Here is a 17,239-nt window from a genome sequence, read left to right as displayed (position 1 = left end):
TTTAGCAGCAATTCTATTCTGGTATGGAAATTTCGAAAGGTAACTCAACTGTTTATCGTGTTTACTGTCAGGATAGAAAACCATGAGTAAACATTCAACGCGAAGTCCAACCAACTATTTATCTGCGGGTAGCAGAAAGTAATATTCCACCGCTCCTTTTTTTTATTTTTATTCTATTCTTTTATTCATTTTACTGTTTGTTAGTGTGGATGTGATACTCGTGGATTGCGTGTTGGCGGCAAGGATTTGGCGATAAGTGACAGAGGGATTATTAAATATGGCATGGTGGTTTAGATTCGGGATTGTAAAAAGCTGAGTGAATATTGTTTTCGCCGTTCAGATAGTTTCTATGTTTTGGATAGTCTTTGTTGTTTTTAGTGACTACGATATAGGGTTGCATGTTTAAATTTTTACAAATTCTTTTTTTATTTATTGAATGCTTTTTTTTTCGTTTTATTTAAGCTATTATTAACTTGAGACTCAAATTTTGATTGATAATTAATAGTTTGTTTTGTTAATAATTGTTTCAATACTGGCTTGATTATATTTCAAACTTCCCTAATATTTTTGCAATATTTGCTTTTTACAACAGCACCAAAACATCAAGCATTTTGCCAGCAATAAACCTCTTAGATTTTAGTAGGCTCAATCATTAATAAAATATTCAGTTTTAAATTGTATCTTAGTATAAAGACGAAAATACACGTTTCGTCTACTGGATGTCCTAAAAATTACCAATGATTGGAAAATCTAATTTTATTTTATAACTGTCGTTGAACAGTTGACCCAATTTTTTGGGTTTATGACTTCTAATGTTCAACTCCGTAGTCTTGTAATTTTGAAGCTAATCCAGAAGACAAGGGAACTCCTGGATCAAGTATTGGGAAAAACTTGCCTTCGTGGAGAACTTTTTGATAGATCTAACCCGAATTTGCTTTTCATAGAGAGAAACACTTCGAAAACCTCCCACGGTCAGCCTGACGGTAAGAGAACTCAAACCCGTGGTCCGTCTACCACTGAGGATATTTTACTGCAGCACTGTGGTCAATGTGAGTTCTTTTTGACCAGCCATAGCTGGGATTCGAACCTGGTTCACCACATTGGAAGATGAACGCTCCATCCCCTGAGCCACCACGACTCTGACTGCAATGATTTGACGATAAGTGTCGGGGGGATTATTAAACATAGCATGGCGGGTTATATGTAGGATTCTATAGCAGCGATTCATCAATGGTGTCCCCCGAAACCCTGGGATTCCGTGGAAGAGTCACTGCTTTCCCAAGAATAAAATTTTATAAAAGTAATAACTAGCAATTATATTTATATAAAAACAATAAGCCATAATTCCGTTATAGTTTGGATAATTTTTATTAAATTATTTATGTAAAATACCATTTAAAAAGAAAGAAACATAAAAATTTAGGAAAAAGTGTATTAGTTCTCGTTGAACTTTTAAATTCAAAATAAAACTACCGTAAACCGGGGCGAGTCTACCCATCCAGGGGCGAGTCTACCCATTTTAGTTTTATTTAATTTTCTCTATTTTAAATTGCAAATAAAAATTTTTTTACCGACGGATGACTCAGTTCAGACTCTTAGGAAGATGGCGCTGTAGTAGTTTGATCCGTTTTTATTTATTTGGTGTCTTTTTAACGAACCTGTTCAAACGTCTTTTGAGAGATTTGTATTGAAAATCAGCAAACTTTTAGTTGGCGCTCCGTAAGTAAATTATTATTATTACTATTTTCACTTTGGTTAAGTGATAAACTTATCTAAGACTAAGATTACATTAATTTTATATGAAAAAAAAACAAAAGGAATGTAAGTTTTGCTGTTGTAAACAAAAAGTCAGAATTCGCGGGGCGAGTCTACCCATTCGTATTTAGTTTTAATAAAGCATAATAATATAATTTAGAACTTTGTTTATATTAAAATTAAGTCATTTTAAATGAATTTGAGTATATTATTTTAATTCTGCATTGATAAATTTATCATTAATAAGAAAATTTATAGGTTAAATATAAATGTAAATATAAAATATATTTTTATTTTACCTTTTTTTTAAATTTTTATATTACAAAATTAACCTTTTTTTATTTAATGCAAGTTAAATAAATTATTATTTATAAATTATTATTACCTCCCAAAAGAATGGGAAAAGGATTTTTCATGATTCCCAATGTTTGAATTTCGATTTTCTTAATAATCTTTAATTATTATTATTTATTAATTATTTAAATGCAAATTTATATTAATTTTAATTTATTTTTATCAACAATAATCAGAAAAAAATGTTATTTTATAATGTTAATGATTATAAAAACAAAACTGTGATCAAAATGTGATGATCGATCAAATACTCAATTTGTGTTATTTTATGAATAAAAAAATGGAATATATAATAAAGTTATGAATTTTACTTCATAAATATCCTATATAGTAACTAAAATAACAATTTAATAGTAAAATTTGATTATTTACAATGTTAACATTCATTTTAGTAGAATGGGTAGACTCGCCCCATACAAGAGATTTGTCAGCAGTTCTATAAAAATATACAGTAACAGCGTAACTGTTAATATTTTCTAAAATCGATTTCACAGCTTTAAAGAGGGATAAATAGAGATTCCGAAACACCTATTAAAAGCCTTTTTTCTTTAATATTTACAAAAGTTTGACCACTTGAAAGTTGACAAACTGAAAAAATGGGTAGACTCGCCCCGGTTTACGGTACCAAGTTTAAGAAAAACAAATTGTGTTTATCTCATAACTATTCTGAACGTTTATAAGATTTCTTTTTCAGAATTATAACTCCACATATTTTGTTCATTTTAAGTTAATGTATGAACTAAAGACAAATTCAGAACTAGACTATATACCACTCCAGGCCTGCAGATTTAATTATTTGCCATAGAAATTCGTATTTTAATAGTTTTATTGATAAAACGATTTTATTGATAAAACGATAATGATAACAACATTCATAAAAACCTTACTCTTTTTTGATGAAACTGGTCCCTGGAAAATAACTCCGAGGGCCCATTTCGTCAAATTCTATAATTAAACCTTGTTTCTTCGAGGATACGAGTTTTTCAAAAGTATTATACTTAATGTAACACTTTTACTCAATTTATAAGGACATACAACAACAAAATTTGTCTGAATATTTGAGTTACTTTCAGTTTTCTGTCCCGGAAAACATGTATCACAGGCATGTGCACCAGACCCTGCACCATCCATTCTCATAACAAAGATGGCTTTGAAATCATATAATAAATGTGCAAAAGTTCGAGAGCGAAAAAGTAGTTCATCAAACCCTTGTGAGCTCTTTATTCAAATGAATTCCGGGAGTTATTGATGAAATTATTGAAATAAATAACGAAATACAGCTAAAAAACGAAAAGTCAAAAATGCGAGATTTATTTTTGAGAGTGTATTAAAAGCAAATAAAGCGAAAATAAATATTTAATTCATTACATAACATACTTTACATATTTTCATACTTATTTATTAGATATTTAGCTTAATCCAAATTTACATCTTAAATATTTATTCAAAATAATTTAATTCATATTATTTACTAAATTTAATTATAAGTTTATTTAAATTAATTACATTTTTCTTTTTATTCTTGATAAAAGTAATACACGAAACAAACAAATAACGCTAATAAACGTACAAAATAAACTGAAATCCCGAAATACGTTAAAACTGAGCTAATGATAGCAAAAGTAATAAATAAAAATCCTTTTTTTTATTTAGTGAAACAAGATACAAGAATAAAATACATTTAATTAAAACTTTTAATTTAAGTCATAAAATTAAAGAAAAAAAATTAATTAAAAATTTCTTTATTTAATTCAGATTTGATTGTATTTTCGAAAATGCTTACATTACGTTTGTTTGAAATATTTCTTAATTAGTGAAATTTTACATCCTTTTAAAATTATTTTTCTTCCAATGTTTAACAAGTTGAAAATTAGCTTCATTAGGATTGAAAAATGACCGTAAAGCTATTTATTTACAGATATTATTCGCTGATAATAAAAATTCACGTCTTTTGTTTGTTTTTTTTTTGCACATTATAAATAGAAATACTTAGAATAAGAAAATAACAGTATGAAAAAACTTATTAAGAACTTAGTGTAAGTAAATTAATTAAAATATAAGAAATGAAAACGAAATGAAAAATATATTAAAACATCGATATTTGTTTCAGGGAAGATTTACAAATATATAGTAATTAATACAGGTAATAGCAATTAAATAGTCTATGTTAACATGGCTACAGAATAAACGTATAGCGATACGTATTAAAAAAATTAATGCTACAGAAAATATATAAAAAAGCACAAAAGAAGGCTTTAGTAATACCTATGTTGGTAGATGTGTAACAGCGTAAGTTCAAAAACTTATATCAATGTTTAAATGCTAGAAACTTTTAAAAAAAGGCCTTTTTTGAAACTAAATTTCTCATGAACTATTTGATCGATTTCGCTTGAACTTTGTATTTTCCATATAAAATAATATTTATTAAAATTGATGTAAAAATGATGCAATTGTATATCTCACAATTCAAAATATTTTCGATGATTTATAAATAAAATAATAATAAATATTTTCAAGAAGTTAATTTTTGCATGGAATTATCTTTGAATAAACAAATGTTATGATTGCGTGGAATTTGTTTTTCAATTCTCGTTAAAAGTTCTCGAGACATGGCAAAATATGCAAAAAAAATATAATTATCATTAAGAGGTGGGGTTCGAAGTTTAGACCTCTTTTCTGACCAAACTATGGAACCATATTTTGGGAGTATGAAATCCAGATTCATCAACAACAAAAAATTTTATGTTTATTCAGGGATGATGGTATCTGATTTCGTAATTTAAAATATTGTCTGCTCTAATTAATTAGCATATTTGAGATCACTGCCTTGAAACATTAAGATTTAGTCATAAAACGTGAAGATCCAATCATTAGATCAAAAGTTATTCAGGATTGCTCTTTTTTTTTGCGCAGGTAAACAACACAATAATAACTCATTTCTCTTTTTAGGAATCATCTTAAAAAGAGAATCATCTGCTTATCATCTTATTTTGCTTATAATCTGTGTATGTTAAGTAGTTAAATAGTAAAATTTTATGAATAATGAATTTTAATAACTTACGGAAACAATAACAGATAAAAAACATACAATAATGTAATAAATTATCGCTCTTTCTTTAAAAAAATCATTTGTGTATATAAATTTGTGTTTACCAAATAATAAATTAATAATTTTAGTAACTTACTGAAATTTTCAATTCTATAACCTCGAGTCCTTTTTTTTTAATATTTAAAGAAGTGAAAAACGTACATCAAAATAATATTTCATCATTCTTCATAAGATTCTTATCATCGGTGTATGTTAAGTAGTTAACCGAACATTTGATGAATAATTATAGCAACTTACGGAAACATTCACGAATTAAAAACGTGCAAGAAAGTAAAAAATCATCGCTCCTTCTTTTAAAAAATTATCATTAATGTATGATAAATAGTTAACCAAATATCAAATGAATAATTCTAGTTACTTACGGAAACTTTCAATTATATAACCTCGAGCCCTTTCTTTATATTTAAAAACAAGGGAAAACCGTACATCAAAATAATATTTCATCATTCTTCTTAAGATGCTTATCATCGGTGTATGTTAAGTAGTTAACCGAACATTTGATGAATAATTATGGCAACTTACGAAAACATTCACGAATTAAAAACATACAAGACAGTAAAAAATCATCCCTACTTTTTTTTAAAAATTATCATTGATGTATGATAAATAGTTAACCAAATATCAAATGAATGATTTTAGTTACTTACGGCAACTTTCAATTATATAACCTCGAGCCCTTTCTTTATATTTAAAAACAAGGGAAAACCGTACATCAAAATAATATTTCATCATTCTTCTTAAGATGCTTATCATCGGTGTATGTTAAGTAGTTAACCGAACATTTGATGAATAATTATGGCAACTTACGGAAACATTCACAAATTAAAAACGTACAAGAAAGTAAAAAATCATCGCTCCTTCTTTTAAAAAATTATCATTAATGTATGATAAATAGTTAACCAAATATCAAATGAATAATTTTAGTAACTTACGGCAACTTTCAATTTTTTATAACTTTAAACTCTTTCTTTCTTTAGTTAAAAACGTTCATCACAATAACTCATCGCTCTTTCTAAAGAGATGCTTATCATTTGTGTATGTATAATATTCTCAACTATTGACACTTTACAGGCACTGAAGCTATGAAAATCGACACTTTGCCTGATGCCGTAGGTCGGCGACCACATAGTGTTACTTAAGACTTTCATATCTTGGTGTTTATGTCGGAAAAGTGAACTAATGTTTACTTTGCGAGGTCTAAAGAGATTAGATAAATAGCTGTGAGGTAGACTACTTATAAAAAAAAAAAGACACTCAAAGATTTTAGACGAAATTGTTGGCATCTAAGATGATGGTTTTTTAAATATTTAATCGGGGAGAAGATTTTTTTAAACAATGACTAAAGGCACCGAAATCTGTTTTATAATTGCTTGATTGTAAATGAAGCAAAAAGCTTCCCTTTTCTGAAGAGTTATTGCAGTATTCTGACATAAATATAAAAATATGAATTTATTTTAAATATTTTTTTTTCAATATTTACTCATTTTCTTATAATTTGCAGGGCATGCTTAGGAAAATTTGAATCTATTGATTGATTTAATAAAATTTTAGGTTTGGTAAATAAAATTTTTCTAAGCTTTTTATTACTAAATTTTTTGGTTCTTAAAAATATTTGATTTCTTCTTTTATTAAGAAATGAAGTATTTTTAAATTTCTTAATACACCGCATTAGTAGCTTCTGAATAGCTTTGGATTTTCTTTTTAAATATATTTAATTCTGAAAAAGAAAATCATTTATTTAACGATACAAAGATTCCGAAGGTTAATTTTTAGTTGCTTTATTTTAAATGTGACCATAGAAATTTCTTTCAATGATAATTTTTATTGCACTATTATTTCCTCTAAAAAAAGTTTTTTATACAAACATTTGATTCAAAACTGAATCTCCTATCAGCATAAAAAATAATTGCTTAAAATCATTTTCCATTGTTGTTGGAGCATTCTATTGGCCTGAAAATTGCATGATTCACTAAGAAAAAAAATGGTCATAATACCACAATAATAACCACAATAGGGTAAAATTTACCTACTTTTTGGCTCTATGGAAACTCCAAAAAGCTCAGTAATTTTTACCGAAGCACTATGGTAATGGCTTTGTTGAAAATTGACTATAAAGTATGGTTTTATAATATGTAGTAAAATTTTTTAAATGTGATAAAATTTGGTAATTTTATCATGGCACCTTAGAGCATGCCATAAAAGCCATTTAATCGGTCGACTTTACTTTTAACAAAATGGATACTTAAATATCACGAAACTTTCTTCGTTTTTGACGAAATTGTTTCCTGGTATAAGCTCCGAGTAAAAATTTCGTCAAAGTGACCAAACAGATATCGTCACTTCTTCAAAGAAACGAATTTTGGCAAAATTAAAGAAATATTTAGTCATTCCATTTTTTCCCCAAAAAAACCAGTAGTGCTTAATATATCTTACTTATTTGATAATCACTTTGACGTGCACGCTAAATTGTTGGTAAATCACAAGGGCAGATAGGGATCTGATTTGATAAATCGTAATTTTTAGTTATAATTACTGTAAAATCACTGAATCCCTCTATTATTGTTATAAAAATTACGGCACTATATTTTAATGTAAAAATGGATTTTATGGATCATGCACCCAAAGTGCCGGTACCATGTACCGTAATTTGCGCCGGAATATTTTACAGTGTATACAGCTTTCTATGTATATTTTTTAGTGTTAAAATTCGAATAATACTTTTCAGAAAACTAATATTACCATTTCAATTAAAATTATTGTTTATTATTTTACTTCTAGTAATTTATCAGTGATTTCAACAATATTGAGAAATACATCTCAAAAGAAAATTATTATTTTATAAAAGTGAAAAGATTTAGTTTTAACGAGGGTGAAAAATTCTAAACTACCCATATCACTTTCACAATTTGTCAGAATAAACAACGTCACCAAAAGGAAACAATGTAAATTAAAATCTACACTTTGTTATCCACTTTCGGAAACATTAAAAAAAGTTACTTTGACAACTCTGTACTTAAAAATATGTACCAGAGTAGATACATTTTATGAAAGTAGCTGTCAACGATACAGTCAAGAACGCTGTACAAACAGGAAGTTATTTATTTTACAAGCATAGTTTGGAAAATTTTGTAGTGATAAGCGAAAAAATGTGAAATTGTGTTTTCTTAGCAATATTTAAACCAATTCATTTTCAGCAATGAAATCAATCTTAGTTTTGAAGCTCAAAATGATTTAACTTTCCACTAATGATTATTTTTTAATACATCCATCAGCTTAAATGTAGTTCAATGAGGTGAAATATATTCGTATTTTGTGGAATAAAATGTGTTAGTTTCAGCATGATTTAGTTTAGTCAAATAAAATTGATGGAAATTATTTTTTGAAATCTTTTAACAGCTTTTCTATTTAACTATTTTAAAGAAGGCTTGTCACGATGAAATATATTTCAGATTAGAAACATTCCTAACTCTCGTGGTCTCGTTACTTATTTAGTACCGATTCATAATAATGTATCGGTTGTTGTTATTATTGTCGTAAGCCATTAAGGCAAGGGTTGCAATTGTTCTTGTTTTACAGGCGCCATCTAAGGCCAAGAATTCGACTTCTGTCACACCCATGCATCACACCTGTTTTTAGGGTAAAGCCATTCATGCATCCAGTTATTCATCCACAGATCGCAAGTTTGACCTGAACCAGATCAATCTCCTATTCAGTACCTCTAGAGGTATAATTTGTTATGGAAGCATTGAGGACTTTGTGACTCCGACGTATTTAACGTGCGCCAGTCACCATTTACTACACGGGGAGCCTTCGGCCGGCAGGATTCGTACCCCCGTTCCCACAAACGTGATTTCAGCGCCCTGCCAACTAAGCTGAGCCCGGCCTAATGAATCAGTATTTTGAATGTATGAGATTAAAGCATCGAAGAAAAGAATTGAATTGCAATTGAATCAAAGTAAGGATTTTAACATATTATCTTTCAGAAATATTTCTTTTAATATTCCTTCCGAATTTTTCTAAGCTTATTCGATGCACTTTTTTTACTCTTAGAGTATGACATAATAGGGAAAAATCAAGAAAAAAATTCGAAAAATCTTCTAACAATTCTGTTTGCTAATTATACAGCTTAACATTAGAATCGTTTTCTTGGTATTGTTACTTATTCATCATACTACACGGATAAAAAAAAATTGGAAAAATTACCGCCCTGTATGGTATAGTCATTTCCGGTTAAAAACCATAATTCGGGTTTATAAAACCAAAATATTTGCAATTTAAACCATTCATTGGGTAATTTTACCGCTCAAATACTAACGGTTTACTGGAATTTCTGCTGCCACACGTTTAGTAAAAAATATAAAACTGAAAAGTAAATTCAACAAATAAATTGTTTTATGGCATTTCTCCCTGTAAGTTACTTTCCTATTCAAAATTAAAATAATATAAATTTAGAATAAAAATATCGCTTCAGCAGATGTCACCAATGAACAAGAACATCTCATCAGAGGTAGTGAGAATTTAAAACAACATGCACATTTCCACGCAGCAAAATTGTAACAAATATCCTTTGACTTCCAACAATTATATTAGAATGATTTTAAGTCTTCTGTATCGTTGAAGAATCAAGCTTGGTTTTTCTAGCTGTAAATAAGAAAACCAGTAGCTAAAAAATTAAGTAAAATATATTTTATTCAAAATTAAAATTGGTTGTTGTTTTTTAAGTATGAAATCAATTAGTTAGCTGAAAGAAAGCAAATAAAAAGTTGCCACACAGTTAATTGAAAGTACATCTTCTCCAAAAAAATTTTTCAATGCGTTATCCAATACCAAAACAAGTCTTACTTCAATATTTTTTACTATAAAAGTCATTTCTAATATATCCATTTCCATCAACACAAAATTCAGGTGTCTTATGGTTGACGAAACAAATCAAATTACTGTCGGGCTAACCGTGGATGGTTTTCTTTTTCTCCCTCAATTAATGTTCGATTAATAAAGATGTATTTCCCTTAAAAATCCCTGTAACGAGAGTGAATTAATGTCAATATAAATACAAGGAATGCTTTGATCCTGAATTAGGAACAAAATTCAAAATGACATGGATCCTTCCTTCCTTCCTCAATGGCACGACAGCCCCAGGTGGGCCCTGGCCTTCTCAATCAACTTCCTCCAGGCCTGCCTCCGCCTGGCAGTTGTCTTCCAGTTTGAGACTTTTAAGACTGAAAAGTCATGAAAATGACATGGATACAGATCTCAATATTGAGAAAAAATAGAGTAAAAACAACTAGAATGTGGTAAAATTTACCAGGTTTCTGTCTTTATGAGAACACCAAACGGCTCGGTAATTTTTACCGTAGCGTTTTGGTAATTATTTTGGTAAAATAAACAATATAATACGGTTTTATAATATGTTATGAAATTCAGCAAACGTGGTAAAATTTGATAATTTTATCATAATACCTTAAGAGAATGACATAAAAAATATTTATTTGGTTTTGACAATAAGAACTATAATTTTGAAAACCATAATTTCCGTTAAACAGTTCACGGAACAATAACCAAATGAATGGATTAAATACTGTTTATTTTGGTTTTATTAACCAGCATTATGTTTAATTTTATTTTAAGAGAAATATCTTTATCGTACGGTACGGTAAATTTACCAGAATTTTTTTCTTCGTTATTGATTATTGGTTTAAATCCATTAATTTTTTTAGATGTTCATCAATGGATATTGATTAATTGATATTCACATATGGTTATCGATACATTGATTGTTCTCAATGTTATAACCATACGCTTCATTATAGGAGACAATTTTGCTTTAAAAACAGCATTTTTACACAAAACCCATCTAATTTAGAAGTATTTATTGTTAACAACTATATGATATTGCATTAAATGTATTTATAAATCTTTTTAATCATATTAATATGACATTAAATTTTTGTAAATAGTATTTTTAATTTCGAAACTTCTTTACATTCAAAAGTTTTACCATCAGACTTTCAAATCAAGAGTTTTACTTCCGAATTATTCATCGTTGATTACCATCTACTAACTGACAGCAGAGTAACCAACTAGTTAAAATAAATTTGTTTAATTAAGTACGTAATTATTCAGAGTTGAAAAAAAAAGATTATTTCGGATGCAGTTCTTGAAGAAATCATCACAATTTATTATACGCCTTTCATTCGCAGCCTTTGAGCGTTGAATGACAACATTAATATCCATTAATAGCTAATTACAATGAATAATGTGGGCATCCAATTACTATCTTACCTGTGAGGATTTAATTTCAGCTGATATAATATTGGTTGACTAGTATACGATGAATATTATACTATTATAATGGATACTTTACACTGATTGCAACTAATAATATTCACTTATTGTTTTAACATTTGCATAATAATAAATATAAATTCTTGAAAAAGAAAAAATTGATCTGAAATTGAAGTTCGGACATAATAAATATTAATATAAAAGGCTATGAGAGATTTTCAGCAGTTTGATCATTTATTCATAATTAATTTTTAAAAAAAACGATACTATTCTTAAAGTGGTAGACAAAGTGATAGTTTTGAAGTGGTAGGAAGTTCAAAAACTAAACTATTCTTAAAATGATAGTCAGTTGTAAAGTAAGCTTATTGTTGAAGTGATAGCCAGTTGCGAATTAGCTAGTCTTAATGTGATAGTTGTAAACTAAACTATTCCTAAAGTGATAGTCAGTTGAAAATAATGTTAGCAGATTACTTAATTACTTGTTTTAAAAGATATTAACTAAATTCTAAATATTATTTTAATGAATTTCTCCTTGCAAATAACAAGTTTGTAAGCTTCAAAAAAATGAGTTAGGAAAATGTTAAATTTACTTTATAAAAAACGTTGGATTAAATCAAATTTAAAAAGTTGTTAAAAGAATATTTTGCATCTTGATTATATCTAGGTTTTTTTTCTTTCAAGAACATAATGAACTGCTCTTATATTACATTTTAATTATCATTCTTAATATAAAACTTGATAAAATATAGAAGAATAACTTTTATCCGTAGAAGCAAACGCAAAAAAAGCTATTTTTTTATTAATTCTCCAAACATTTATTAGGTTAATGTAGAAAAAAAAGTTTAATTTCTTTGTTTATTTTGATTTTTTTAGGAAATAATTGAATTGTAAAACAATCTATAAAATAAATAGCTGCTTGAAATAAAATTTTAAGTCAATAGTGTTTAGATCCCATTATTGCTTAATGTTCATAAAAATTGAAGAAATTTTATCGCTTAAGCTTGTAGGGTTCTTGCCTCAATTCAATATCAAAAAATTCAGTTTAACGTTGAACCATAATATTATGCTATTAACATTAATATATTCGCGGCAACTTTAATAAAGTTCATATTGAACCATAATTCCGTTCAAGTTGCACCATAGTATCGTGTAATCGAGATTAGGAAGTACGATAATACGGTGTTCTATGATATGTTATGATATTCAGCTTAACATTGTATCTCAGCGTATTTATGTTGCAGCAAGTTTGAACTATATTATGATTAGCACGATCAGAAATTACTAATTACATACTTTTAGTAAGAATACTGCGAATTTCTATGCCACCTAATTTTTTCAATAACTTGAAAAAACCATATTGGATTTTAGTTTTCTTTTTATTCTAAGTTATTTTAATGAAATAAAATAATGTAACCAAAATTTGAAATTAAAAAATATATAATTTTTATATCTTTCAAATCACAAAATATTTTCATCAAAAGTTACACTTCGTGCCAGATAAATTAGGTTTTTTTACGAAACAAAAGTTTTCTACTGTTGCTTTGCAATTGCAATTAATTAAAAAAAATGGAATTACTTGATATTTTTTCAAAGTAATTCCTTATTTTTGGAGTTTTTAGTAAAACTGTTGATACTTTTGTGTCGTACTTTTTGTAGCCGGTTTTAAAAGCAGAATAAAGCATTTGATTAACGCAAAAAACCTATTTTTTCAAACAATAAAATAAACTCCAATATATTCAATTGTACAAAGATTTACATTCAGAATTTTTAAGAGATTACTTGCATTGCACATTTAGAAAAAACTAACAACAACAAAATTTCTTAAAATATTTGCGACACAAGTTCATCCTGAACGAAAAAAGGTTTTCAAAAAAAAGTTCGTATACAAATTTAAACGAAATATATGAAAAAATACACTGTGCAACCACTTTAACCCGTTGCAAAGCACCTGTTACTTAATGAAACCAACTATTTTTGGGAAAATATGTGAAACACTAACAATGGAATAGATTTTATCTCTTAAACTGTGTGTTTTTTTTTTCATCGACCATATAATATCTAAAAAAGTATGGAAATAATATGCAGTTATCATCATTATAAATGCAGATACTATGTCTTCAATTATTATGCCTCTTTTTGTTAAGTTTAAGTCAAAGTTCTGTGTTTCGTTCAAACCTTTTTAAAGATTTCATAATACCTTAAAAGGAATTCCAAGCATTGCAGATACACTGTAAAAAAAAAGAAAAAAAACATTATTCTAACTGAATTTATCCGCATATTTAACGGTTTAAAGACGTTTTATTGACAAAACGGTTTTTCTCTGTTATTCACCCTAATCACAAAATCCCTAATCACTCAACTGACGGTAATGAACTGTCAGTTGAAATTCTAGTTTTTGCCATGCAATTTTATGTTCCGTTATATAACTCTTTTCTCTATTCATTTTGGAATTATTTTCTATGCTTGTACTTGCTTTTTAGCTATTTCTTTATGGTTTAGAGAACATCGTATAGATAAAACTACGATTTGACTTTGTGGTCAAATTATTACAACATTTAAACGAAATTCTTTCTATAATTTTCTTTATAATAAAACACTGCCACAGTGCACGCCTCCCAATGAAGTAAACCAGGTTCGAATCGCAGTGGTGGCTGGTCGATATAAATTCAGTCGACACAAAATTTTAATATTTGGTGCGAGTGCAAATTTATTTCGTAACTTTCACAGAGAATACTTATTTACTTACGAGATTCTATATAGAACATAAGATTTATTCTCTGTTGTAAAAACTTGTTTTGTAGCAATAAAAACCAGTCTGATTGCAGAGTCTCTTTGTAATTTTTATGGAAAAAACTTTTTCTTATATGATAAAAACCGTTGAGGCTTTGTTTTAAAGTAAAACTTATTATTGAAATACAAAAACTCGTATTGATTAATTTCATATTATGTTTTTCAAATCTGTAATAAAAACGTTTCAACAACAAGTAAAAAAATAATACTCATAAAAATTTATTGATGATGAAAGCGTAATTTTTAAGATAATTCCTTTTAATAGTTATAATTCCATCATATCAATAATCATCTTGGATATTTTTTTTACTTATTATAAAGTGTTTTTGTTGTTCAAGATTTGTGCCAATAAAATTAAAATTGTCACATAAAGATTAGAAAATTAAAATGAAAAATTCAATGAGATTTCTTAAAAACATTATTTACTAAAACCACACAAACTTTTAGTATTTTATTTTAAAAATTTGATCTTGATCAAATTAATAGCAAGTTTTATGGTAATCAATATAATGCATAATAACGTTGATAACAATCTTTCCTCCGATTTATTATAAATATTTATTTTATGTTTTTTTCTTACTTATTCTACTTTTTTCTTATTTTATTTTCGTCTTTTGAGTTTATTTTTCTTCTTTGCTTCGCTTTTAATTTATTTTACAATATTTTATTTCATTTTTTGTACATTTTGTTTTACTTTTAATTTTGTTTTCTTCATTTGTTATCTCTTTCTTTCAATGCGTCATCTATTAGTAGACTTAAAGAATCGTTTTAACCAAAATTTATTATTTCAACCCAAAAACATTATTTCAATCCAAATAATTCCGTACTTTTTCCCAAAATTCAGTAATTATGGAGTAGAGTAATGCTCTTAAGGGTTTTGGAAGATATTTAATAAAGTATATTTCCAACGTAAATGGGCTTTTCTTGTTTCGAGTGAATTGATTTCTATTGAAATACAAGAATTAGTGCTACGTTTTGATTATTCTTAGATTAAATTTTGAAATTGAAATGTCTAAAAACAATAATTTAAAAAATCATAGCTAATAATCATACTTAATAAATTAATATCAATACATATTTATCAGTGCAAGAAACTTAATTTAATGAATAATTCCTTTTAATAGTTATAATTATACTACTATTTCTATCCAGTGTAAAATTTATTTCGTTATTAAAAAAAATAGATGCACTACGTCATGCAGAAGTATTATTTAACAAAGATTCGTGACTTTAGTTTAAGATTATGTGGAGTAATACAATTAAAGTAATCATACGAAGATTAGAACATTAAAATGAAAGATTAGAATACTTATAATGAGATTCCCTAGAAAACTAATTTCTTAAATTCATTGCCTTCGGTGCTTTGATCTCATAAAAAAATAAGAAAGAGATTTAACTCCGAAAAAGTCGGATTAAAAAAAAAGAATTCTTAAAGTTTTCTCTTTTGTTTCTTTTTCTTTTATCCAAAGTCGGAAGGAAATTTACTTTTGTGAAGTTAACTTGATTTAAAGAGCTTTTCTGTAACCAAAAGCGTAATCCTTTTTTTTTCTTTTAACGTGATTGAAAAGGATTTTATTTTTATGATTGGCAATACAATCCCAAAATAAATCTATTCCCGGATTTCGCATAATAGTAAAAATATAAATAACGAATGTCATGATTTCTATGAAAGTAAAGAAATTTCTTAGCTTTATAATTTTGTTATATTTTTAAAAATGAAATTAATTTTCCTTAAGTAGTAACCTTCCTGAAAATCATTTCAATTTTTCGTTTTATGAAATTTTAAGCAATTATTTCAATTCCTAATTTTCTAAACTTTTTTGTAATCATTAAATTAATTTGCACTAACATTTTATAAATCGGTATTGCTAATTGCTCTTATAACTTAGTAATAATTCTAATTTATCTATTTGTGAAATTTTAAATATTATTCTGTGAAAATAAAAAAAGACTCAATCTAAATACTTTCCTGCAAATTGTTTAGAAATAATTCACATTTTTTGTTCCGAGAGGCTTGTTCCGACAGTGAGGAATTAGAATAGTTAAATTAATTATTCTAATTCCTCACTGTAAAAAATTTCGGAAAAAATTCCGGTAAAAAGTACTGGTACTCAAGATGCTGGTACTTTTTAACGAAAAATCCATTTTTACCAAAACAATTTACTGAATGTTACATGTTACGAAACATGCTACTGGTTGCAGTGCTTCTGCAAACATTTTAGAAATAATTCCGAGTTATTGAAGTTAATTATTATAATTAATTTCAATTCCTCGGAATTATTATAATTAATTTCAATTCCTTCCAAATTAATTATTATAATTCCTCACCATATATGGAATTCCTGATCAAATTACGGTAAAAAGTACTGGTACTTTTTATCGTAAAATCTGTTTTTACCAAAACATCATACAGAATAAAAAATCTGATATAACGTAATTTTGACAGTAAAAATTTTTGTAAGATCACGAAATCGCTCTTTTTGAATACATATTGCTGCAAAAATTAACGGTATTATAGTTTACTGTAAAAATTGATTTTACGAATGATGTCCCCAAAGTACTGGTACTTTATACCGTAATTTGATCTGAATATTTTTTTCTTCCGCAAACATTTTAGAAATTATTGTTATCTATCGATCAATGAAATTATAAGTTATCATTCATATTCCTCTTCCAGAAAGTGTTTGGAGCAAAAAATTGATTTTAATCTGTGTGGTCTTTAATCATAGTTCTAAATCCCTTTTTTTCGTAATATTTTAAGAAATCATTCGGGTTCATCGCTTTGTAAAATCATCTTAGAAATGCGCGGTTGTTAGAAAGGTTGTCTAAGTTATCATGTTGTAAAATTCGTAGTTTTTGTTTCCAAAATCAACTCACATTTCTGGTTCTATGAAATTTCTATACAATTTTCGTTTAAAAGCTTTAAATTACATTAAAAGTCATTAA

General features: G+C 27.2%; 1 protein-coding gene across 2 annotated transcripts in view; it reads right to left on the bottom strand.

Moving 5' to 3' along the window:
* LOC107453436 (protein tolkin) overlaps window positions 1-17,239 on the bottom strand; it is a 249,397-nt gene that overhangs the window by 213,585 nt on the left and 18,573 nt on the right. Inside the window, exon 1 of one of the 2 annotated variants that reach the window (XM_087161384.1) lies at window positions 6,151-6,360. The exons of the other annotated variant lie outside the window; for it this stretch is intronic. The gene's annotated coding sequence lies outside the window, so the exon portion shown is untranslated. Of the gene's footprint in view, window positions 1-6,150; window positions 6,361-17,239 lie in introns of those variants that run through there. 2 annotated transcript variants of the gene reach the window in all.

This window comes from Parasteatoda tepidariorum, chromosome 4 (assembly GCF_982258835.1).
Source record: "Parasteatoda tepidariorum strain Cologne lab strain chromosome 4, Ptep-v5.0, whole genome shotgun sequence".
Taxonomy (NCBI): Eukaryota; Metazoa; Arthropoda; class Arachnida; order Araneae; family Theridiidae; genus Parasteatoda; species Parasteatoda tepidariorum.
Note: the sequence above shows the minus strand (reverse complement) of the source record. Positions and strands in the feature narration are given on the sequence as shown.